We start from the raw sequence: 24071 nt of genomic DNA on the forward strand, positions 1-24071 counted from the left end.
CGGAGAAATGGCTTTAAAAGCAGATGTTTAAGCTGTAATCAGGTCACTCGGCACCCGGTTCCCGCCCCACTCCGAAAATTGCCGGGGTGCGGCGGAAAGGCTGGGCGGGGGGGCTGCGGGTTCCCGTGCGAGGGGCGGGCTGCCGGGCCCGGGAGCCCCGCCGGCACCCTCCGGCCTTGCCGGGCGGCCCCGCCGCGCCGCGCCGCGCCGCGCCCGGGCTGCCGGCAGCGCCGAGGAGCCTCGGCGGGCGGGCTGCCCGCGGCGCCGGCTCTGCTTGGCCAGGCGCGGTGCGGTACTGCGGGGAGCCGCGGATTATTTCCCAAAATTCTTTCCCTCCCCTGATAAAAATAAATAGGTCCCCGCAGAAAACAAAATGCAGCGGAGGGATGCTTCATGCCCTGCCTGGTGGAGGGAACGCGCAGCGGAGCCGTGTAAGTTCATTAGTGTTTGCAATCAGGAGCACGCAGACACCCTCATCAGGGCAGACAGCGGCCAAGAGCCATTCATCAGCCTGAAGTGCCGCTCGCGGATGACCCCTAAATCACCGCCGGAGTCGTGGATGCGCTGATTAGGCTCAGCGTGGGAGTCGCGCCACGGCACTCTACACGAGCGGCAGGGACGGGGGGAGGGGGGGGGGGGGGCCAGCAGGCTGAGGGTCCGCAGCCCAGGGGGTCGGGTGCCGGCCCGGGGAAGCACCGGGGCCCTCGGCCGAGTCCCCCACGCTACGGCGAAAGTAGGTGCTGGCGGCGGCGGCTCCTCCCCGCGCTCCTCCCCCGGCCGGCACGTCTCTGTGCGCGCACCTTCGCCCTCCCCTCCCGCAAGAAGAGGGGCCAAACTCCCTGCCCGCCCGGCGGGGGAGGAGGCGGGGAAAGTGAGCTCCGCGGGGCGCGTAAGCTCCCGCTGCGCGGGGCGCGGGCAGCAACTCGTGGCCCTCCCCCCGCCCGGCCCCCGGCCCTCCCCTCGCTCCCGCCCGCCCTCCGCTCCCGCCCGCCCGGCCTGACAAAGTGCCGGCGTGCGCCGCTCTCCCCCGCGCTGCTGCCAGGGCGCGGAGGCGGCGAGGCTCGCGGCGCGCCCGCGGTAAGTGGCGCGCTGGCGCGCTGCGCTCCGCGGCTGTCTGGCTGGCAGTGGGGAGCCGGGGCCGCTGCCCTCCGCCCGGACGAGGGTGGGGGAGAGGGCAAGCGGCCGGTGCGGGGGTTGGCGGAGGTTTCTGCGGCCCTCCGTCCCTCCCTTCCCCGCCACCCCCACGGGGGCACCGTTGGCGGCGGGACCTTCGTCGGGCGGTGGGCGGGAGTGGCGGGGCGCCCCGGGACGCGTGGCTGCGGCCGGAGCGCGGCCCCAGGTAGGGCTACGTGGGCGCGGGGGAGCTGGAGGAAGGGGCCGGGGAGGCAACTTAATGTGGAAACTCCGCGGTGCCGGGCGGAAAACTGAGCGGGGGGAGGAGGGGGACTGGGTCTGCCAACAGCGCCGCACGGCCTCGGCGGACCCTCGGCTGCGCCCCACGCCGCGGAGGGGAGCGGGGTCTGGGGCTGCTGGTGTGCGCACTCCCGGGAGGGCTGAGCGCGCTCCCAGCGGCGCGGGGCGGCGGTGGGACTGGGCACCACAGCAGTTTCGGTGCTTTCCCGAGTCGGCATCCTCACTTTCGGAAGATAAACGGAAGTGTCCGTACTCCTGTCCGGTGAGCTTAGTGGCGCGGGCTGAGGCGCGAAAGGTCGTCCGAGCAAGTTTATCGTGGGTTTGGAACTCGGTGTTTGTTACCTCGGCTGTGCGGGCGCGGGGCGCTCCCGCCGGGTCCAGCATCCTCGAGCAGCGCGTTTGTCAAGCGGCGGCGGGCGGTGACAGGTTGCCGGGTGGTCTGTGCTCCGGAGCTGCTACCGGGGCTGTACCTGCCCCCCTGCTAAAGGAGGGGGTTTCTGAGGCTCGTATCTGTAATGGTCTAGTCAGTAAACTGTAGTGAAAATCGTGTTAGTGTGCAGCGAAAACACATGGCGACCAAAGAAATTGTATGTCACCGTGGTTTGGGGAGAGAAAGGGATGGTCTCCCTCGTGAAATTGCAAACGTTTCTGTGTGTTTGCAATTTCTGGTGTCTGGTGCGGCTTTTCTTCACGTGTATGTAGGTAACAGATCTGCTGTTCTATGGACTTTAAAGTTTTATGTTATGAAGTTGCTTTTAAGCAAAGTAACATAAAAAGAGAACATACCCAAACTCCCATCTTAGTGTGCTCACAGACTGTTAAAAGTTTCTTAATAGGAACAATTTCTGTAAGGTATCATGTAGATGTAGGCTCCTTTAAATATTTAGATTTAAAATATTTTTATAAGAAAACTTAGCAGTCTTATTTCTCTACTTTCTAAATATCATGCGTCTCTTACGCTAAGCCTTAGTTCAATGCTTGTTTGGTTTTATTTGACTGTTACTCCTGCATTTTATATATACTTCCTCAGGCAGAGTATTTTGCTTCATACCACTGAAGAGTTATAATAATATTCTGTGGATGCTCACATCCTAAAATTCAGTTTAGTAAAGAGTATATTGAAATATAAGTATTGCTCATCTATGGTCTTACAGAAAAGTTAATTGTAAAACACTTGAAGACACTCTCTGAAAAATACCACTGCTCTGCCCTTCTAAAATAATCCAAGTGCTAGTCAGAATTATTATTGCGCTCACATCTAGGAGATTAATTTAATAATGTATGCAGGGAAAAATTTTCATTCGTTGTACTTTTTTGTAATATAAGAATAGTTAGGAAGAAGGGGCCCTATGTAAGTATGAATATCCATGAAAAATATATCACTTAAATTTTGGAAAAATATAACAGGTTGAGAAAAAGAATATTATTTTACAATTCTGAAGTTTTGCTATTATGAACTTGCTGGGTTATTTTCAATGGTGTAGTAAATCAGCAGAGGGGAAAGAAAAGCCAACAGTACAGAAGTATTAGATGCATACATCTGTTTAAAAATGGAAAGGGGTTCATATGAGTGAACACTGAGATAAAAGATGCTGTTTGAGATAAGAAATACTTGACCCCATTGAGATTCTTTTGTTTAATATTTTTTGAGGAAAAACAACCCAAAATAACACTCATAATCCAGTTAGCAGGTTAAGACTGGTACTTCACTCAAAGCTCTTAGAGCTGGGAGTAATTATTCTCTGTTCAAATGAAAAAAGAGAAAAAAAGGATTTATTAATAGAAACTAGATTTAAAGTTACAAATGAGCACACAGTGGCTGCTTTTAGTAAGCATCTATTTTATAGAAGCCCCATAAAATATTAGAAAATGAAATAATAATCAACCGGAAAGTATTTTTTGTAATCTCCTAGCCCCAACAATTAACAGATTACAGGCTCGGCTCAGTAAGATACCCAGTACCTTTATCTTCAGTTAAAATCAGTGAGTGTTATGCCGACTGATGTCCCTGTAGATTGATGCAAAAACTCCCACTAACTTCCATCAGTTTTAGGTTAGGCCCAATAAAAGCTGAGAGTGCCCAGCAGCTTGGAGGATCAGGTGCTGTTTGTGAAGGGGCAATGTGCTATATAGACTTAAAAGACCAGAGATGCTAAGGCTTCAGGTCAGAACTGCTCTTATTTTTATAGTGATACTGCACTTAGTGCTGCATATCTATTATAGAAAACTCATCTGTCAGTCAGTGTACAGGAGAAACTATAAAATTCTTATAGACCAAATTTATTATAGAGAAATCTTAAGAAATTTTTTTCAAAATGTTGTGCAAGTAAGTTGCGCTTGTGTAAGATTTAGAGGCTGATTTGAACTATACTGATACTACACTTTAGAGATTGTTAATAAGATTATTATCTCTATATAGTATTATTTTCTTTTAAGAATAGCTTTACTGTAGAATCTATTCAGTTAAATGAATATATGTGAACTCATTAGGTTTACTCTTTTAGTAAATGTAGCAATTATGTGACTCTATCGCCTGCAAGTTTGTGCAGCATCAAGTGCACAAAATATTACCAGAAATAGTTCTAGTGTGTTTATTAGAAAATTTTTGGTTTGATGAAATAAATTTTTTACTCTGGGCTAACTAGTTAAATAAGTAAGTTCTTTCAGGATACCTGCATGCGATTCCTCTTCTGCGACTGAAGAGTGTCTTAAAATAAATGTTTTATCTTTCTAATAGAGTAGTATTATTTGCAAAGAGTTTTAGCCTGTAGTGAAACATTTCAGGGACCCACAGTTAGGGTTGGGGCACGCTGTCAACTGAGCACTTAAAAGAAAGCCCTAAACATTTAATTTTTTGGAGGTAACAGAGGCATGAAAGAAGTTACCATTGTAAAAATGTGCCACTTTAACAGCCTTTCCTTAGTTCTAAAACTGATTAATTGCTGTGTCTTATAAAACCTGATTTATTTCATACTTTTTTCATACCAAGCATTACCATTATGAAGCTCTCCTTATAAGTGAGATTAATGTTTCTGAGCGAAGAAGTGGTTTGGAGGGCTGCATTCATTTTGAGTGCTATTCTAATCAATTTTAGATACAGCATTTCACAATGTATCAGTCTGCATCCGAACCTGCCTTATTATGCGGAATTAACTTGTTAGTGATTGATAGGAAGCCTGCTCCATCTCTAGAGGTGATTTGTTTGAAAACAAGTGTTACAGGTTCCAGGAGTTTGAGTGCAGGGTCAGGCAACTCAGGTGCCCATTCTGTGGCCTAACTGAAGTTTGACAGAGAAGTTAGAAAAAATGCTGTGCTGGGTTTTTTTTGGTTTAAAGCTAAAACCCCCACAAACTCAAAAATCCTAAAACAAAAACACTACACTTATATTAAATGGTGTTCCTTACTGTGGTATTGGTCTTCACAGGCAGTGTGAAGTGACAAGTATGAGGCACAGACACTGTGCATCACTACATATTGTTACAATGCTTGTCTCCTGGATTATTTGGAGGAATAGCTTTACTGTTTGAGATTAAAACTCGGAAGGCTAGTTTCAGATGACAAGGTGCACACCTACTGGATATTGCCTGCATAGTTATTGAAAGACGTGCCAATGCTATTTTTTCTCTTTTAAAAGAAGGAAGGATAGTACTTGTTTCAATAGCTACTGAAATATTTGCACATTCTGTCTGTACACCTTTTGGTCTCAGCTTCACCACTGTTTTGATTCTTAACCCATAGGCTATGATCACACACTATTGCTGAGTGTGATGCATGAACATTTAAAGTCCAGGAAAAAGGATTTTTCAATAGTGAGAGGAAAAATAAGTTAAAAAAGTCCAAATTTAAAAAATAGATATGAGAAGCCTCTGAAAATAGTAAACAGTTCTAAGAAGATGTAGGTATGTGCATCTATTATGAGGAGAGTAATTTAAATCTAAATTATAGTTATCTGTGTGTTTCTTGCAAGATGTGCTAATTGCATTCACTGCATTTTTAAAGTTTGTATATTGGACTAATTACATCAGCCTTTTAGTTCAAATGTGCATGTAAACAATAAGAGAATATTGCAACTGGAGCATTGCATAAAAATATTTCTCATCTAACGCAGATCAGAAGTAATAAAATTACAAGATGTTTGTGAATACCAGGCTCTGAGTGCTCCTCACCTCTTCCTTCAGTCTGGCTTTATGGAATAAACATTATTCGTACAGGTTCATTTTAATATTGCAACTGAAATATCTGCTAGTGAACAAATAGGAAGGGAATAATATCTTAAACGTATAATAAAATGGAGAGTACAACACAGACTGTGTCTCTGCCTTCTTAGATGGAAGTCTCTCCACGTGTTCTATATTTTCACCTTATGGACTATTTACTGTTGTTTTAAAATGCACTTTATGCAAAGCTGATGCTTGGATGACACAAGGTTGAAAAGTAGTTTAAGTCTGGAACTGTTTTGTGCTGATATATGCTGTGAGTCTTGCGAAGAAGTGGGCGTGCTTTTTTAATTTAGACTGAAATCCAATGTATAAGTTCAAGCCTAGGTGACCTAATTATTTTAAATTTTGCAACTTCAGTCTGTAACAGATTGAGGTTGTTGATACTTGATGTGTATGTTTGTGTCTACAAAAAACGTTAATTGCAAACATTACTGCCTAGAAATATGGAAAGCAAAACAGTAAACTAGAAACTGCAAAGCGCTGTACTAAATTCAGCACTGATTAACGTATTCTGCAAATCCACTGAAATCAGCAAATTACCTGGATTGTAAACTGAATGGGAGGCTGTAGTAAAACTTTGTGTTTAAATCTCTTAATATCTGAAATGTGTGTTAAAAGTTATGGTAATAACTTTGGTTCACTTTTACAGTAAGATTTCATAAATGCAAATTCAATCTTCATGTATAAAAGAAAACAACTTTTCAACTTGAGAAAAGACATATTAAATTATTTTTGTTTACTTTCCTGGCTCTTATATTTTTAACACACTGGTTGTAAATCTTTAAAATGAGAATCTTAACGTGTGCTAGCTATGGACTATAATTACATGATAATAGCGTGGTAATAGTCTCCGTGTCTCTTTATTGTCCCCCAACACACCCCCATTCCATCCCTGGCAAAATGCTGGAATGATTGCAGAAATTTTTACTGCAAAACAGCTTTGCCAACTTGGTTTACTCTCTCAAGTAATTTATTTTAGAAGAAAGAAGAATATCTTTTATAATGATGGCCTAAAATCTGTAGTCTATAAACCTTTAAATTTCATAAATTAAGATTTACATCTGCATTTTTGCATCTGAATTACAGAAGTGTAAGATTGCAGTTTGCAAAAATCTTAAGATAGTATGACTTCAATTTTTCCTGTAACAGCATAGAAAAACAATCAGAAAAGCAGCAGTTATTATCATAAAAGCTGTGTTGGTATGGAACTTGCAATGTGTTGTGTGGAAATCAGTTGTGCTGGTGGTATTATTTTGCAACATTGTATTCAATTTCTAATAGTATTCTTGACAGCGGTTAAGCCAACCCACAAAGGAACTAATGTGTCTTATTTCCTTACTTGAGTCTTGATAATTTTTAGTGTCTTAAGAAAACTCCTGTCAGCGGTAAAATTGGTAAAATACAGATTTAAAACATTTTTCTTGGCAGGAATTGAATAGAAAGTTGCATGTAAGAATTTTTAGAGGAGGGGGAAAGAAATTATCAGCACATGATTTACTATAATACAGCAATAGATTCCTATATCATAGAAGTCCTTGATACACTATGACTGGATCATGGAGGAGGCTGACTATGTAGTGGCTGAAGAAATCATCATTGCTAATAAGTGTTACTTTAGATTAGCAAATGAAAGACTGCACAGTCCTTCAAAGGCCTCATCCATTCTCATTATAATCCTTTGAACGTTTGTCTGACCTTTCTAAAGAAATTCTACAGAAACTTTATGCTTAGGGTTCCACATAAATAAACTGACCAGCACTTGTCTCAAGAAGTTTGTAATCTGATGACAGGAGCAATAATACATCTTTTTAACACAAATATATCAAATGTTACTTGCCACAGCAAATTGTTAATTTATTTTAAAATTTTGTGATGTAATACCTGAGACTAATGAGTGTAGAGCAGCTTTATAAAATCAAATAGTATCACAGTTCTCTAACAAAAATCTAAAACCAAATTGTATTGCTAATATTTTTCCTCTCAGCTTTGTTATGGTTTATAGCTATAGAAAGCTGGGGTAGGTGGAGTATTTTTGTTTCTAAGACTGAGGGTGTGAAGGTTTGTGTAGCTAGGACATGCCCAGAGTAGTTCTAGTCACCTCAGTGAAGACATTGTCACTTAGCTTCTGGGTGACTACATGTAGGGCTATGCTCATGAAACACTTTCAATTTAGATTTCACTTACCTCTTCCTTTTTTTTCTTTTTTTACCAGCAGTTTACTTCTTTCCTTTTATAAAATACATGGCCTATTTGAATAGGCTTTGGTGCCTCTTAAAAGTATCATGGCTCAGATGGTTTTTTTCCATTAAAAGAAAAAACCTCTCATTTTGTTAGTAAACTTGGCAAAGCAGAAAATAATTCATTTTATTAAATCAGTTTTTCTAAGAAAGACATTCTTTATTCATGCTACTGAATATGTACAAGTATTTGATGTCTCCCTACTCCTCTTAAGAGAGACTCTTGATTTCAGTGTCAAAAGGTTGAGTGGCAGCATCCAAGCCTATGCAACTGGAACTGAGGAAAGATACGATATTCCAACAAATCAGCTGGTTGAAATCTTGGTTGCAAGTTGTGAGCGTTTGTGTATTGCTTTAGCAACAAAGGCAGAGTCACTGGAAATATTAACATTTAGGCAGCAGTTACTAAACTACCATTTGTTCATCATTGCTCCCATGCTGGAAGGCAGAAATGTTGTATTTTTAAAGTAATGAAGGAACTGGAGAAATGCTGGGCCTTTGAAAATGATTGAGCTTAATCCAGACAATGAATAGGTATTTGAGAGTGCTGAGGAGTTCTAGGGTGCATTTGGTATATCAGACTGGTAACATTAAATGTTAAGAATAAGTCTTCAAATTTGCTTTCCCTTCATCCATAATTAGTTAGAAATTTGAATTTTAGGCAGAAAAGTGCCCTTTACTATTGTATAGATGGTAAGAAGTATTCTTTTTCATATCTTGCTTTGCTGGTAAAATGCACACATGCTCACACATTTTGAATTGTCTAATCTTCAATATTATTAATTTGGTTTTGATGTAAATTGATGGCAGATGAATGAAAATCTTTCCTGGCAGATTTTTAAAAATATAGATGTGTATCTGTGTGTACATGTATCTTGACCATTCAGTACTGATTCAGTAAACCTACAGTATAAAATTACAGGAGGATTTGTCCGTTTCCCCCGCATGTCTGACTATTGCAGAAGTTTGTGATTTCAGCAGAGGCCACTATGTTGGGAGGTGTCAAAAAAACTTAGGATCTGAAGTCCACACTCTCAGTGAGTGCTGGGAGCAAAAATGCTCATCACCTATCAAGTTTTTCAGTCATTTGTGTATTGATAGAGTATGAAAAAAGACCCACCTAGTAATCCAATCTATCTTAAATGTATGGTAAGTCAGAAATACAACTATGAATGACTGCTCTACAGGAAACCTGGAAGTAATAAGTGAGTAGAAAAGCTGGGGTTTTATTTTCTTTCTTGAGTGAAGAGTATCTTCACTCAAGAAAATGAAATATCAACTCTTACTTAGCATGAAATAGTTATAATTACATGTAGAAATGTTTTAAGTGGCTTAAAAATGCATAGCTGCTTTTTTATTCTTTTGATAATTTTATGTTAATTGTGGAGTGATACAGGGTTAATGATATAAAATGTTAGCACTTTTAATGATATGTTTAAGAACAGTGCAGACATTAAATTCAGTAAACTGAATATGTGGGCCTCATAAATAAATGCTGAATTATAATACAAAGCACACCATGACCAAATTAATTAGTATGTTTAATCTAGTGAATTCCAGCTAGGCTGCATACAATATGGACATGTATTTAATTTCTAAATTTAATATTAGCTGCATAAGTCAACTCTTACTTAATCAGTGCAGATCAGTAATAGAAATGTAATATATCCGGTGTTTTACATAAGCTTTTCTTTTAAAAAAAGATGTTTTAACATTGTTTGAGATTTTAAACCTTGTAATTAAAGAATGTGAGTGGGAATGTTCCCTGTGTTCTCCCCCTAAGTTGTCGTCATCAGGAGGTAGAATTCCTGAGGTTCAAAATAAAATATTCATTCAGTCAAAATGGCGATGCTCATTAAAATTCATTCAAGGATCTAGGGCAGAATATTTTGTATTTGCTTATTTGATACAAAATTTTCTGTTGGTTGCTTTGCTGTGATCATTATTATATCAGATTTTATTTATTTGGGAAGAGTTAAAATGCCAGTAGCATAATCTTGATTTTTCATTTGAAAGCCTTACTTTTCAAAGAAAGTGGAAAATAAAAGAGTATTTAATTTTTTTGATAACCTGTGCGTACTTCAGTTTTTTGTTCTTTAAATTGCAAGTATTAGACTTCTGTCACGTGAGCTATAGGGCATACAGATTTTCTTGAACTCATCTTCTGAATTCTTAAATGAGAGTTTAGGATAGAAATAAGAAATTGGGTAGTATTGAGTCCAGTTCTGAAAATCTCTAAATAATCTGTTCAGTTGGTAGTTTCAGGGACTTCAATGAGACTGTGTAGTGAATAGGCATTGTCCCTGTGATCAGTGGTCTATAGGCTTAGGCTCATTGCTTTCAGAGGAGAGTCTGAGAATAATCAGCATGTATTTTCTTCTTTTTTTTTTCTTGATATGGGATTACACACTCTGCCTGTAACCTTTGATATAAATCTACCTTTGCTTTGTGTTCTTTTTTTAGTTAATACTTGACTAGAAATGAGTTGATGAACTGCTCAGTTTTTGTGGAGAGCCCATAAAGCACAGAGTGGCTGACTGCACTCTGGTCCTCAGTCAAACCTTATTGCTAAATGTATTTAGGATGGTTTCCACCCCCATTCCCAGCATTTTGAACAAGCAAATCCAATAACTGTTTATTTGCTGCACCACACAAAGGAGTGCCCTTGTCCAAAAGGGGGCACAGTGAGGTTACGCCTGTGCTGCCATGTTAAACACAGCGCTGTCACTTTCCCACGTGCTGGGGCACCATCCTCTATGTGGCTTAATTCTTAAAGACCATCCTTATGGCGTTTTGATCTGTACTGATTCATGGGACTCCCAAACTATTCCTGGGCATGGTTTAGTAGTTAAGACTGGAGATGTGTTTGTTCTGGGGACCGTTCCCATTTAAGCACTTTGCTTCCAGCTTCCTGATTTAGAGGTTAAGACTTGTTACTAGCAGAGACCTGATTTAATTAGACCTGCTTTAAGCACGATTTTGGACAAGATGACCTCCAGAAGTCCTTTCCAGCTGAAATTATTCTGCAATTCCAACCCTTTTGGTTGCACTTCTTGCAGTCCTACTTGGGGGTGTTGAATTTACTAGTTGGGTGTCACACCTGAATTCAGTGTTGCCGACAGTAATTCTATTGGCTACACTTCCAAAAATAATTGTTTAATAGGCTCAGAATTAAAATCATTGTACTTGTGTTTTAATCAATTTTAATGAATAAATGTTAGTGTTTTATAACCTGTTGTAGGAGTAAGTTTTTTTCCACCCTTCTTCTGTAAGATTGTTCCTATTAACTTATCAGGAAGATTTGTGGGAGTGGACAAGCATAAAGAGGACTCTCTGTGTTAGAATCATTGTTAGGTGCACTAGACGCTTGATACAATTAATTTAAATATTATGTAAAAACTAGCTTCGTTTTAGTCTACACACCTGCTAATTATTACATACTGCCAACCTGACAAAATTTAAGTTTACTGCTTTATAATAAGTGCACAGTAGCTAGCTGTTTATGGGCAGCATCCTACATGGAAACCAGATTAACAGCTGTTTTGTTAAGGTTTTTATTGTGAGACTGGATTAAAAATATTAATTTATGATGAGAATCACACATCTGTAGGGATTTTTTTAAATTTTCCTTTTCATGTGGTTTGTTAAAGAATGGACAAGAGTAACAAGCTACGATGCTAGTTTTTTTAACATTAATGAAAAAATAATAAAAAGAAGTCCACTAATTCATCACTTTTTGTCTGTGAAGAGGCTTTGCTTACATCTAGCCTGAGTGAAAGCTACATCACCAGATATCGCATTGAACTGTCGTAAACCCCCTCACAATCTCTAGATTAGACATTGAAGCATTTGCTGACTGTGGGATTGAACAACAGTTACGTACCTGAACTGGCAGCCATGTGGGCTGTAGTGCAGTGAGCCCAAGCTGTTGAATGAAACCAAAAGGAGGTGCCCTATGAAGCCCTTCTTTGCGGTGCTTCAGTTTCATACCCACTCCATGGAGGAAAATAAATGAAACAACCTTTAAGTGGTCTTGCCTGCCTGAGATTAGGCACCCAAATGAGCTATCTTTGCAAAGGTCTTTAAGGCATGTCATGACCTTCTCTCCATTGCTTTGAAAGCCGGACACTTTCTGCAGTAGCTCTGCTTTGAGATGCCTGAAGCATAGTCTCAGTTTAGTGATTTAAGCTAAACAGACGGGATTTCATACATGCTGCCTCAACCAAAACTACATCAGCAGCTATGAAAGCATGTAAAAATAGTGTGAAAATGAAGGGTTTCTTTGAATGGAACTGAAGTAATTATTTTCAGGTTTGCTTTATTTTTAATATTATAACTGAAATCACATTATAGATATTTCAAAACTGTTGTTTCATCGATAATTTGTAGGTTGAATATTGTCCCTAGGTTAAAACAGGACCTTGACTTCTACATTAACATACAGGAACTGCACATCAGAAACAAATGTTGCTTCAAATATGTAGAAGGTTTCATGTTTTTAATATGAATTGCACTGATATTGCTTCAGGGGAAAAAAACTTTATAAATTATTTGCTTATAAACAGATAAGCACTGTATCTACTGGTATTTTGAAAATTTTTGTTAAATGCAATTCAAACAATTTTAAATTAGAAAATATGCAAAACTTGGGTTAACTGCATTTAACTATTAAAACAGTTCTAGCTCACTGATATTTTCAAGAATGTAAGTAGACAGTGGATGTGGACTTTTTTGCCCTTCATAATGTTACCAATATATTTCATTTTATTTCATATCCTACGAATCAAAAGTATCAGGGTTTCTAAAAGCTTGGTCTTAATATTAGTTCATCCTGCTCTCCTGTGCCATTCGCATGACTGCTTCACTCAGCCCTGTTACATTTCTCCCTGATGGCTGAAAATGACTATTAAATACCAATTTCAACTTGCAGAAGATGGGTTATACAATTTTTGTGTGACAAGCACAGGAGCTGCTTGTTCTTTCATCTCCTCTGTGGTGGTTCATAACTGCCTTAAAAAACAGTAAGGTGGGGGTTTGATTAATGTTTTAAGTTTTTATAAGCTATCAGTGCATCCTTTAGAAATAAAAAATTGCCATCTTGCATCCTGTCCTCTTTTGCCCTCTCCCTTGTTTTAAGCTCAGCTGTTAGCTTGTCTGTATACTGAAATCAGAGCAGCAGTACAGTTAAAAGATTTTGAATGGTTACTTTTCAATTTTTATAATTTTCTTTTATTTTTTGCCAGGTTGGTAGTAGCACTGGCACAGTTTAACAGACAGCCACAGCGTAGTGGTAGGTGTAGGGCAGGAATATAAGGAGGATAGCATTTTCAGTTTGTTATTTTAAAAAAGGGAGTAGCACACCAGCTACATTTTCCTTACTTATTAAATTAGAAACACCTACAGGAGAAAAGTAGGTCCTAGAAATGCGTCTGCAGCATATGTTTTTCCCTTTCTGCGAGTTGCTCTGTTTCGTGCTCAGCATGACAGCAGAAAACTTTTGGGACTAAGCTAACCAAGAGAAACCATAAATAAGAGAGATGAAATTGAAATACAAGACTGCCCCTTTTCTACCCCCCTGCCAATAACTGTATGTGCATTCAAATAGTAGTACCACATGGTTGCTTGGTGGGGTTATTTTTCCCCATATATACCATTTTATAAAAGGAAAAGCAATGATACTGAGTCCAGAGGAGGGCCACCAAGATGATTAGAGGGATGGGCCACATTTCCTATGAGGAAAGGCTGAGAGAATTGGGAATGTTCCCTGAGCCAGGGAAAGAGAAGGCTTTGGGGTGACCTAATTGCCACCTTCCAGTACCTGAAGGGATTTGCAAGACAGTTGAGGAGAGGGACTTTTTACAAGAGTATGTAGTGAGTGACAGGACTAGTGGGAATGGCTTCAAACTGAAAGAGAGTAGGTTTAGACTGGATGATAGGAAGAAATTCTGTACTGTAATGGCGAGGCACTGGAACAGGTCGCCTAGGGAAGTTGCCCCATCCCGGGAAGTGTTTAGGGCCAGTCTGGATGATGCAGCTCTGAGCAACCAGGTCTAGTGGAAGGTGTCCCTGTCAAAGACAAGTGGGTTGGAACTAGAAGTTCTGTAAGTTTCCTTGCCACCCAAGCCATTCTATGCTTCCCTTGCTCCGTATTCAAATTGCATTAATTCTCCAGCAGCAGAAGAGATGTCACAACAATTGCCACTTGTTTACAGAAGTTATAACGGGCCTGTTTTCTTTAGCCCATGTTCTTTTGTATTTGAATTTTTTGAAATACCAGATATTGTCAGTAGTGTCAGTGCTATCAATGCCTGTGTTGGTGGTTTGTGCCTTTTTCAAGGAAAGACTAACCTGGAATTGATTGCTTTGTCTGAGAAACAAACCTGCAAGAGAGGAGATGCAGCTATTTATATGGCTTTTCCCTTTGCCCACCTATTTCTCTTTCCAGACATGGATATATAAGGGATCATAGGGGTTTTCACACTTTAACCCTTCCCTTTAGTACCAGCTGATGTGACAGCAGGTAATTCTGCATTCTGTGATGGAGTTATGGTTGTGCCTTGCGCAGCCTTGCTGTGTTTTGAGGCAGCACAATTCAGTTCCTGTTTTTTTCCTGAAGAAGGTCATCATCACTTAGCTATAGGTTATGATGCTGATGCTTTTATTTTTCCTGTTGGGCCTGTTCTGTTACCCATGAACAACTTAAAGATTCATTGGATCAGAAGAGGGCAAAGAAGGGGGGATATGTCATTGCAGCCTGATGCTTAGGGCATGCATCTGAGAATAGGAAAACTTACAGCTTCTTTTAATCTGCCAGAAGTGTCCTTTTCCTTCGTTCCTGGTGCTGACACGAGTGTTGGTATGCCTTTGGGCTGAGCCAGAATTTTTCTGTCTTAAAGAGACACATAGATACATATATGTATATTTATACACATAAATATTTTTTCCCCTGAAGTTAATTTTCCTTTTCCTTTTTTCGAGTTAGTCTTTGCTAGCTCCATTTGCCGAGTGTCTCTTGGTGCCACAGTACAGTTGCTAGTGCTGGCACACAAGAGGAAGGAATCAGTAGCTGAAGCTGGGAATAAGAAATTGCTAAGAGGGCTGGAAATGCACTTTTAAAAGAGATAAATTGGTATTAAAGCATGTATCTACAACATGAATGCATAGATACTAAAAAAACTAGGATGGAAAAGCATGACCACTTTCTGCTTATGACAGTTGTTACCACTTTTCCATCCCCAATCTGAAGCCAAAGGCATGTGTGCCTTTTTGGATTAGACTTTTGTTTTTCTCTGGAGAAACAATTGCCAATTTGGCCTTTGGGTCAGATTGTGGTCTGCATGGGACTAGTTTTGTACATGCAAAAGGGAGAAATAACAAATGAAAATAATGCAGCAAAGTAAACAGTTCCAAAATTAAATATAATAGATTAAAAAATTCTTTATTTCTCATGCTGTAAGTGGCACAGTGTTTTTGATGTAATTCAGCAGGTTATTCCAGTGTGCATGGGTACCTGAGCCTGCCCTCTAATCACTTGCATGCTTGTCCCCCCAGTAAGAACAGAACAACTGCTGTCAGTACATGTTGAAACACAACTGACACTCCAAATCTTTTTCAGTTTTCATGAGTAAAAGTTACCAGTGGAGTTTATTATGTGTCATAAAACCTGTGGAGTTTACCCTTATTTTACAGACCTGAGCACTGAGGCAATGAAAGACAATTTGCTTGTAGGACCACAAGAACTTAAGAGCAGGGCCCTCATATAACCTAACTGCTCCTTAGGTGGTATGGAGGCTGGTTCATGTTCTTTGTAGGCTCATTTTTGGCTTGCCCTTCATTTTGACTAGGTGCATTAATTTGTCTTACAGTTTTCTGGACACATATACTTCTGTATAAAATGAAGGTAATGTGTCAAGCTGTGGTTTTGAGTTACCTATCCTCAAATAGGGCCATGCTTCAAAGGGGAAGACATTCTCACTCCATTCCTTTTGTTTGAAAATCGTCACCACTGTTGCTTCCTAGTTGCAGTGTGATTAAATTTTTTTGCAAAACTTTGCTGGCTATATACGAAGAAACAAGGTGCTGACTAACCATGTTTTTAATATTTTTAGGTGACAGTCTCAGCAGCTCACATGTTTTAATACTATCAATTTCTTACTGCTGCCATCAGTGAAAACAGTGATTGTTCTGAAGTGTCCATGGTAGCACAGGCATGGCCTTAAATTAAGTAGTCTCAAAAATATTCCCATGATGGTGTACAGTGTGCCTTGTGAATGCAGATTTGCTACTTTTTTTCTTTAGCTGCATCTTACCCTTTAAAGCTATGAATCAAAGACGAAGGAGTCATTGAGGAGAAATGTTTTATATCTAGACACTCATGCTCATATCCTTTAACTTGGGTAATAGAAGTCTGTTGTTTTGGTGTTACAGAACTGTTATTAGCTAATTGACTTCACAGATTTGTATAGATCACAGTTAAAATGAGTAGAAAATTATCTTACTCCATTCCCTCAAGAGTATAAAAATATTCATTAACAGCAATATGACGATGTTTTACTGAATCCTATAGTCTGGTAAAGACCTTATATGACTTGGGTTGCCTTTCTGGATCACAAGCTTCCTTCTATATGTATAGTTGCTAATTAAGAGAATTTTGATGTTTTCTCAGAGGTAAAAAAGAAGTAATCAAAAGGTAAAGATACTGACAATATCTGGAGCTTGACCATGCTTCTCTGTAAGGGAGCATTGAAAGAAAATATGGTGACATAGAACAGTGTGTTCTACCCATGAACCAGTCCAAGTTACTTTTTCAAAAGAAGACTAAACAATGATAAATCTGGCATTTTTTGTTTCTTCTCGTGAACCCAGGCTAAGAGGTGTTCCAGTCTGGTGCATATTGTTGAGACCTAATGTGTTTTTACCCTTACCAGTTTGCACACTGGAGTAGTTAATGTTAACCTGGTTTCAAACAGTGTGATCTCAGCTGTGCTGGGTTGAAGGAGGCTGGATGGAGGTGGCTGAACTCCTGGTTGAATGAGCGGTTCTCCCCTGGACGAGGAGGAAGATTGTGTGTAGTGCTCAGCCTTTTCAAGTCTGTATTCTGCATCTCTTGAAAAGTCTGGGGGTGGAGGGTGCAGCTCACCAGAGAGGATTATTATTCCAAAGGGGGTAAACATCTTTAGAGAATTCCCAATCAGGTGATGTTTTCATTGTATGTTTGGGAAGTCCTCAGGTGACAATGGAGATGAAGAGGGCATACTCATTCAGTATGTAAAACACTTAGACTCCAAAGTCTCCTGTGCTTTGTGAGATAAAGGACAGTTTACTTGAAAAGAGAGAATGTTTCATCCATCACCTTTCCTCTGATTCAGTTATGCAATGTCCTTGGATCAACTTGGAAAGTAAGGTTAGAGAAGTAGGATTTTTTTAAGCTGTCTTTAGAAAGAGAATCATTTGCCCATAGTGAACTGTGAATCATGAACTGCATCTTTGCCTATTGCTTGGTCTGCGGGTCGTTGTTCAGAAGGCACTGGAATGAATGCATTGTCCTCCAGAAAAGAAAACAGAATTTCTGTTCTAAGAGATGTCCTTTCTTTTACTGTCAGCTCATCATTAGCAATTTGTGGACTGAGATGGCTGGCTTTGATTTGTCCATAATGATGGCGAGATTATTTTCTGGCTCTTCCAGTACAACTTTTGTAGGCTACTCTGACTCAGTGTCAGTTTGATTTAAATCTTTATTATTTTCTCCACTTTTTTAGTGTCATTTTTAGCAGCTTTCTCATCTCCACATGCCCCTCTTATTTTGAAGTGGTGTACAAAACATCTGTCTGACCAGAGGATTTTTTAATGTTTAGTGTTACCGAAATACATAATGAAATACTTTTTTCCTTGAAAACACATGATACCTAGTGATCCCTTTTAGCTGTTGTTGTTATTTCTTGTTGTAGACTTTGCCTAGAAAGACTTTGCCTAGAGGGGCTTTGTGCTCTGCACAATGAACTCCCAAGAGCCGGAGTTCCTCACTGCTATTGCACAAGGAGTGGGTGTGTTCAGGAGAGAGATTAAAGTTTGCTCAGTTGCTGTGGGGTTAACAAATGCTGTGGGCAGGAGGAGAAGTCATACTGTTCTGGTACTGATGCCAAGCAATTATATTGGATGGCTTTACAGACTTACTTTACCAGATTTGCGATTTGAGATAATTGAATCTGCTGACATCCATGTGAATCATACTGATGCAGCTCAGTCCCCATGATTTTAGTGAAACCATAAGATTTCCTCCTGAGGTGAGGACTCGGTGTTTGGCTAGATGACCTGGTAAAGCAAAAGTCTGAATGTGAGACTCTGTGCCAACTGAAATTGATGTTGTATAAATATGTAAGTACTGGGGTGTCAGTGTAGGATACTGTGTCCTTCCTAAGCAATACAGACATTTTAGTTAAGCTGTCTCGTGTGAAGGTAAGCTCGTGCCTGGGAGGTCTGTGTCATGGCAGCAAGTGTGCTTGGAGTAATATGTCTTCAAAAGCTGACCTAGTCTGAATAGCGATGGGAGAGTGACCTTGCAATTGTGCATCTGCTCTAACTTTGATACAAGGGTCATTTTATTTGTTGTTTTCTTTGTAAATCAGGTTGCCTGTGCCTTCTGCAGAGTCTACATTTTTCTGTTTCAAAATACTTTGTGCAAACGTCATTTTTTACCTTAGATTGCAGAAATACATGAGATATAGGGTTATATTGGATTTGAAAAGAAACAAAGCTAGTCTTTGTAATTCACCAGCCTATTATTTTTAGAGTATTATGTCACTAAAAAAATGTTTTACTTATTCATGTAGCATGCAACTAAGTATGTAAACATTTACAAGGAAAAGGAATAATTTTACAGATACCTGTTCTACCATTTTGCTGTTCTGTTTCTTCCTCCAAACTGTTACTGTGCATCACAGTTGGGGTGTGATACGTCAGATGTGCAAAACCCCCTAAAATTTCAAGTAAGATCAGGGGTTATTTTATCATGGTGATTATACTGTATATAGTGTTTTGCCATAGGACAACTTTCTCCCAATGGCAGGGCACTGAACAGCTTGTGTCTGTGGGAAAGTGGTAGCAAAATTGATGGAACAGTCTGTTCCTGCCGCTGTTCATTTCAATGCCCCCGAACACGGCTTTCAGTGTCTCTGCTGCCAAAGCATACCCTAAATTGATGGGACAAAAGGAACAACCTGGATCTTCCATGTGTTAAAGTGAGGAAATGAAATCTTAAAACTCATTTAGGCTTGGAATTAAGTGGATTGGCAATGCCTGTGGAGTTCAAATGGGGAAAAAGATGAGTCTCTTACTCCTCCCTATCATGCGGCTCTCTGAAAGGGGTTGGAAGTACTTAATGGAGGATAGAAGCAGACAAACAGGAGAGCTTTTTGTGCAATAGCCAAAACTGAGTTGAAAATGAAGGGAAAAGGGGAAGACATGAAAGTCTAATGAAAAAATATGTTGAATTTAAAATGTACCTCAGGAAATATTTAAGAGAAAAAAATGCTATGTCATCTGCAAGGGGAAAATATCTTTGGTATTACTTCAAGCTCTCCATGCGATCTGCTGAAATGCTGAACTCTCTGGGGCAGCCCTAATTTATCATCTCATTCTTTTGCAAGGGTTCACAAAATTTCCAATAAGGTACCAGAAATCGTGTTGCTCGTATGCAGTTTTTTCTTCTGCTTTCCATTTTTTTCTACAGAAATGGGACCTCCCTCTGCTCCCATTGAAGCTGGAGAGAAGCCTCCCATTGGTGTGGACAATTTAGGATCCAGCACTTTTTATAAAGGAGGTTCTCTTAAACTAGTGTAGGCAAGGAAATTGCAACATTACTGACAAATGTACTCTCCTTCTCACCTTAGCGTGAAAATGCCATGAAATACGAGGGTCAGGAATGTGTATAGAACAGGGCTTTGAGACTTTTATATGTGCTCAGTGAGCATAAGGTGTGTACAGTGTGTGTAGTTTCCTTCCTGGCTTTATCAGAATGCTTAGGGCTTTTCCTGTTGGTCATAAGCTGTTGTTCCATTCATCAGTCCTATAACAAGAAAACTGAAGTCCACAGCTTTGCAGTTGATTGCTGGCCTTTGACCTGACTTATGTGAAGACATCAGCGCAGTTTTGATTTCAGTCTTGTACGTGGAGCATTCAGTCATATCAAGGACCCTCCCCGAGGAAGACTGTTCAGAAGTATACACTTGGATTTACTCAGGTGATACATCATTTGTATAATTTGGTTTTACATAAACACACACAAAACTGGAACATAAGTTTCTTTTATTTTTTCTGATTGTATAATTGCATGACATTATTTTAAAAATATTTTAAGAAATTAATAAAAACTAAATTATCTATAAATTTTTTTTGTAGCTAGAGAGTAAGCTTAGTATGTCCCACAAACCGTGCAGTATTTAAAAATACCAGTATACTTAAATTCCAGCCTTCCCCCCAGCATTTCTCCAGAGAAAGGCCAAATACATTATCTTTGACTTCTTTTGTTTATCAGTGAACTAATAAGACATTCCTATTGTAGCCCTGGTCTCAGATGTACCTTACACTGTGTCTTGCTAATAGAGCAGGTTTGTTCCATCGGGGGTTAAGAATATTTAATCCTTTAACGCTGACATGTACAACACACAGCCATGTCAGCTACAGCTGTTTCCAAACATCAGTAACAAAATTATAGGTGGTTTTGAAGCTTCTGTGTTGGAAACGAATACATTTGAGGATTCAACTTGCTGACAGTGTTTATGTAATTTAATCTTGCCATCTGGAAGAAAGTAAACATTTTTTAGGAAATTGAAGTTAAGGTAGCAAACCCCTTGTGGTTTCTGGCTGTTGCAAATAAGTTAAGTTGTACCAAGTTGATGAAAATCTTCAATAGGGAGGGGATCATGGTTATATTTAAAAGATTGTTATGCAACTGCATTGATGCATAAAATTGTTTCAGAATATCTGCTTTATTAACTTCCCTGCTTATTCAATAGTTAGCTGCCTTTCTCCTGCTCAGGCAAAACCAGCATGTTTTTCAATGAAATGTGATAAAACATGAGAAGCATATGCATGCAGAACGCATAGGTGTAACCGAAGCACTTACGTGATTGCTTTTCTTCTCATATTTTTCTGTTGTGTTTTTTTCCCTATTCCTTGTTGTTTGGTTGTTTTTTTTAATTATTCTATATTATGTTTTGCTTTTCAAATATTTACTCTTTTTTCTTTATTTGTGTGCTTTATTATTGCTTTTAATTATTTGAATAGTTTTTCAAGGTTTTTGCTTGGTTTTCTAAAGAAATAGTTTATACACAGTCATGCCATATGTGTACCAGTGCCACTGTGATAATTCTGAACCGGTTAGTCACTTTCAAATAAACTGAGAGTCAGAAGAAGATTCCAAAGGCATTGAGTTTCAATAATGTGTGAGTCCAGGTGGCTTGGTGGAGAGGAGAAACAGTGTCCTACAGCATGAGCTGTGTGGAGAGAGAAGGAAAGACTAGAGATATCTTTGCAAACCAGTGTTAATTATGTTGTTCATAAAATTGCTTAAATGCTAGCCCATTCCCTTCACTATCCCTTTCTGTTTTCTGTTTGAGCAGTCTGATGAGATGTTTTACATGATGGGGGGATGGCAAGATACTTTTATAAAAGATATTTATGGTGGGAAGCTGATTTTAGATATGCATGATTTGAAGGGGTGGACAGTTTCAGCCATTTTACACATGGAACACATGACAGTTTAGTTTGCCTTTAGGTTTTGAACCTTTAAGATCATCTTTATCTTTTTGAAGGATATTTGCTGCTTTGTAATTATTATTCTTTAATGAAATCTTTATGTTAAGAACATCTCTGAATTGTGCAGCATTTGTTGAAAATTACAGGGTTTTGTGAGAAGACCAACAAGCACCTGAGTCAATGGTATGGTGGTAGTACCCTTGGCTCCTAAGGGGAGAAGGGCAGGAAAAAATTACCAGAGGTGTGGACTCAGCAGAAATAGCTTGGTAATAGTAACAAGAGAACAACAGTTTTCAACATTCTGGAAAGGGCCAGTAAAACCAGAAGAAAGCTGTAGTCTGTTCCTGCTTAACTTTGCTGTCTGGTGGTTTCAGCTGGTTCTTTCAACCTCTGTTTTCTCTGCTCTTTGAGATTATATTCACCCTCCCTTCTTGATGTCTACATCCTCTTGCTTTGCTCTGTTCTGGTAAAGCACTGATTATTTACTTAGGCTTGTACAAGCACGGTAATGTTCTGCTAAAGTTTAAAATACTGTTGCCATATAGTAGCTGGTCAAATAATGGGATTTTAAACTGAAATATTTAACTTCATATTCAGTGGAAGCTGTCTGTCAGCATTTTTATATGTCTGAATAGGCTTTTTAAAAAGATCTAGCTCTAAGCCTTGATAATTGAACTTAAGCTCGTAAGTTACTTATCTACCCCTGAAATTTAAACCTGATCCATGTTGTAAAACTGCAATGAAGAACTACATGAAAATGAAATAGGATGTTAATGGAGAATTTCTCATTTAGAATTGTTTCTTAGCAATATAAGCAACAATTTTAGGAATGTTGATCTGATTTTTATTGTCTTGTATATGAATGTCTTTATTAAGTGAGCTGTTTGGTGTCCAAATCATGTCACATTCCAACTTTGTCAGTGTGATCTAGGCATTTTACTGGAAATAAATACACAGACTGGTGAGTTCGTAAACATTTATAGCTGTGCCCTGTGTTAAGTAAGGACTATGCTTTATTTTAATGCAATAAAATTTAATTAGTTGTAAGTCAGGTTTTGCTTTAGTTGTAATTAGTTTAGCGTATAATTATTTTGTCTAATAGCAATCTGAAATCTGCAAGCATTTTGATCTTATTCCAAGTTAAAAAAAAGAAACCCTCTTAGAAGTATTCAATCAGTAACTGTAATAGAATCTTATCAGTCAACCATATTACAGACTGTGTAAATCTTTAGGAAACTGAAGCACTGTTTTCACTGATGCTTGTTATATATTGCATTAAGAAGATATATTAAAATACTTTATCTTGGACTTTGGACTTGTATATGATTTGGAAAAAATCAGTGATCTCTGTTTTCTTGGTGAGCTTAGTATTTGCTGGTTTGATTTTTAGCTTTTTAGAATTTTTATTTTAAAGTTAATTTGAAAGGTCTAGCTTTTGTAAGATATAAATGGGAACTGTTTGTGTGAAAATAGTAGTACTTCAGTTTTAACAAATGCATATATAGTAAATCTCGTAATTTAAACACAAATGTTACTGCCTATTAAAGGGTATTATAATGATTCATGAGTATTTTTGAGTAATATCTTGTGCCTTCTATCTTTTGGATGTGGCTGGCTGCCATTTCTAAAGAAGTTGCTGTGCCAAGGAATCTTCTGTCAGTTCTTCCTATGGATTTCCTTATGGGAACAGCATTAAAGCAAGAGATAAATGCAGAATTTGGCATGTTATTAGCTGCAGTGGAGTGATGGGGAGCAGAGCTTCTGTTCTCACTGCCAGTCTAACCAGCTTATTTTTTTTGCTAGCAGTGGTTTACAATCTTGCTTGCTAGTAATGTTGTTCTAAATCAAATTTCACCTATATTATTAATTTTAAGGTTCTTCTATGTTTCCTTCATAAAAGGGCTCATCTTGTTCTCTGCTCATCATTTCATCAGCGTATAGGTCAGGAAATTATGACTAATCAGAGCATAGTGAATGGCACTTTTTAAGGAATTGAACAGTCAACAGCCTTTTACTTGATGGATATTTGTCTTTTTGAAATTCTGTGGTCTGATTGGGAGGGATAAATGAATTCACAACTAGAAAAGAGATACTCAAACATTTACATCTAAAAAGGAATATGTGCTTTAGCCAAGGAAGAAATTGCCTCATCTTTAAGGAATAGGATTTTCAGTTATTTCTCTGCTTTTCCAATTACCTATCCTATAAAACTCAAAAAATGCAGATATTTCTGTTAAATTTAGCAGACATATCATGTGAGTTAACTTGTCACTTTCCTTTCCAGGGTTTCTATTTTACAGCAATGATTAGGGTACAGTGCTTAATTCTGTTTCAGGGGGGTTTTTCAGAACAATTGTACTCATACTATCTGACATATTTCTAAAGTATCTTACAAGAACAAGGAGGTATTTGTTGTAGTATTATTACATGCATAATGGCGTGTGTA

General features: G+C 39.2%; 1 protein-coding gene across 41 annotated transcripts in view; it reads left to right on the forward strand.

Moving 5' to 3' along the window:
- The window catches only part of TENM3 (teneurin transmembrane protein 3), a 1310258-nt gene that overhangs the window by 890804 nt on the left and 395383 nt on the right, over positions 1–24071 (forward strand). Inside the window, exon 1 of one of the 41 annotated variants that reach the window (XM_069013815.1) lies at positions 990–1077. The exons of 39 other annotated variants lie outside the window; for them this stretch is intronic. The gene's annotated coding sequence lies outside the window, so the exon portion shown is untranslated. Of the gene's footprint in view, positions 1–989; positions 1078–24071 lie in introns of those variants that run through there. One more of the 41 variants, XM_069013813.1, reaches the window with a different exon arrangement.

The sequence above is a fragment of the Aphelocoma coerulescens genome, chromosome 4, assembly GCF_041296385.1.
Source record: "Aphelocoma coerulescens isolate FSJ_1873_10779 chromosome 4, UR_Acoe_1.0, whole genome shotgun sequence".
In the NCBI taxonomy this organism is placed as follows: domain Eukaryota; kingdom Metazoa; phylum Chordata; class Aves; order Passeriformes; family Corvidae; genus Aphelocoma; species Aphelocoma coerulescens.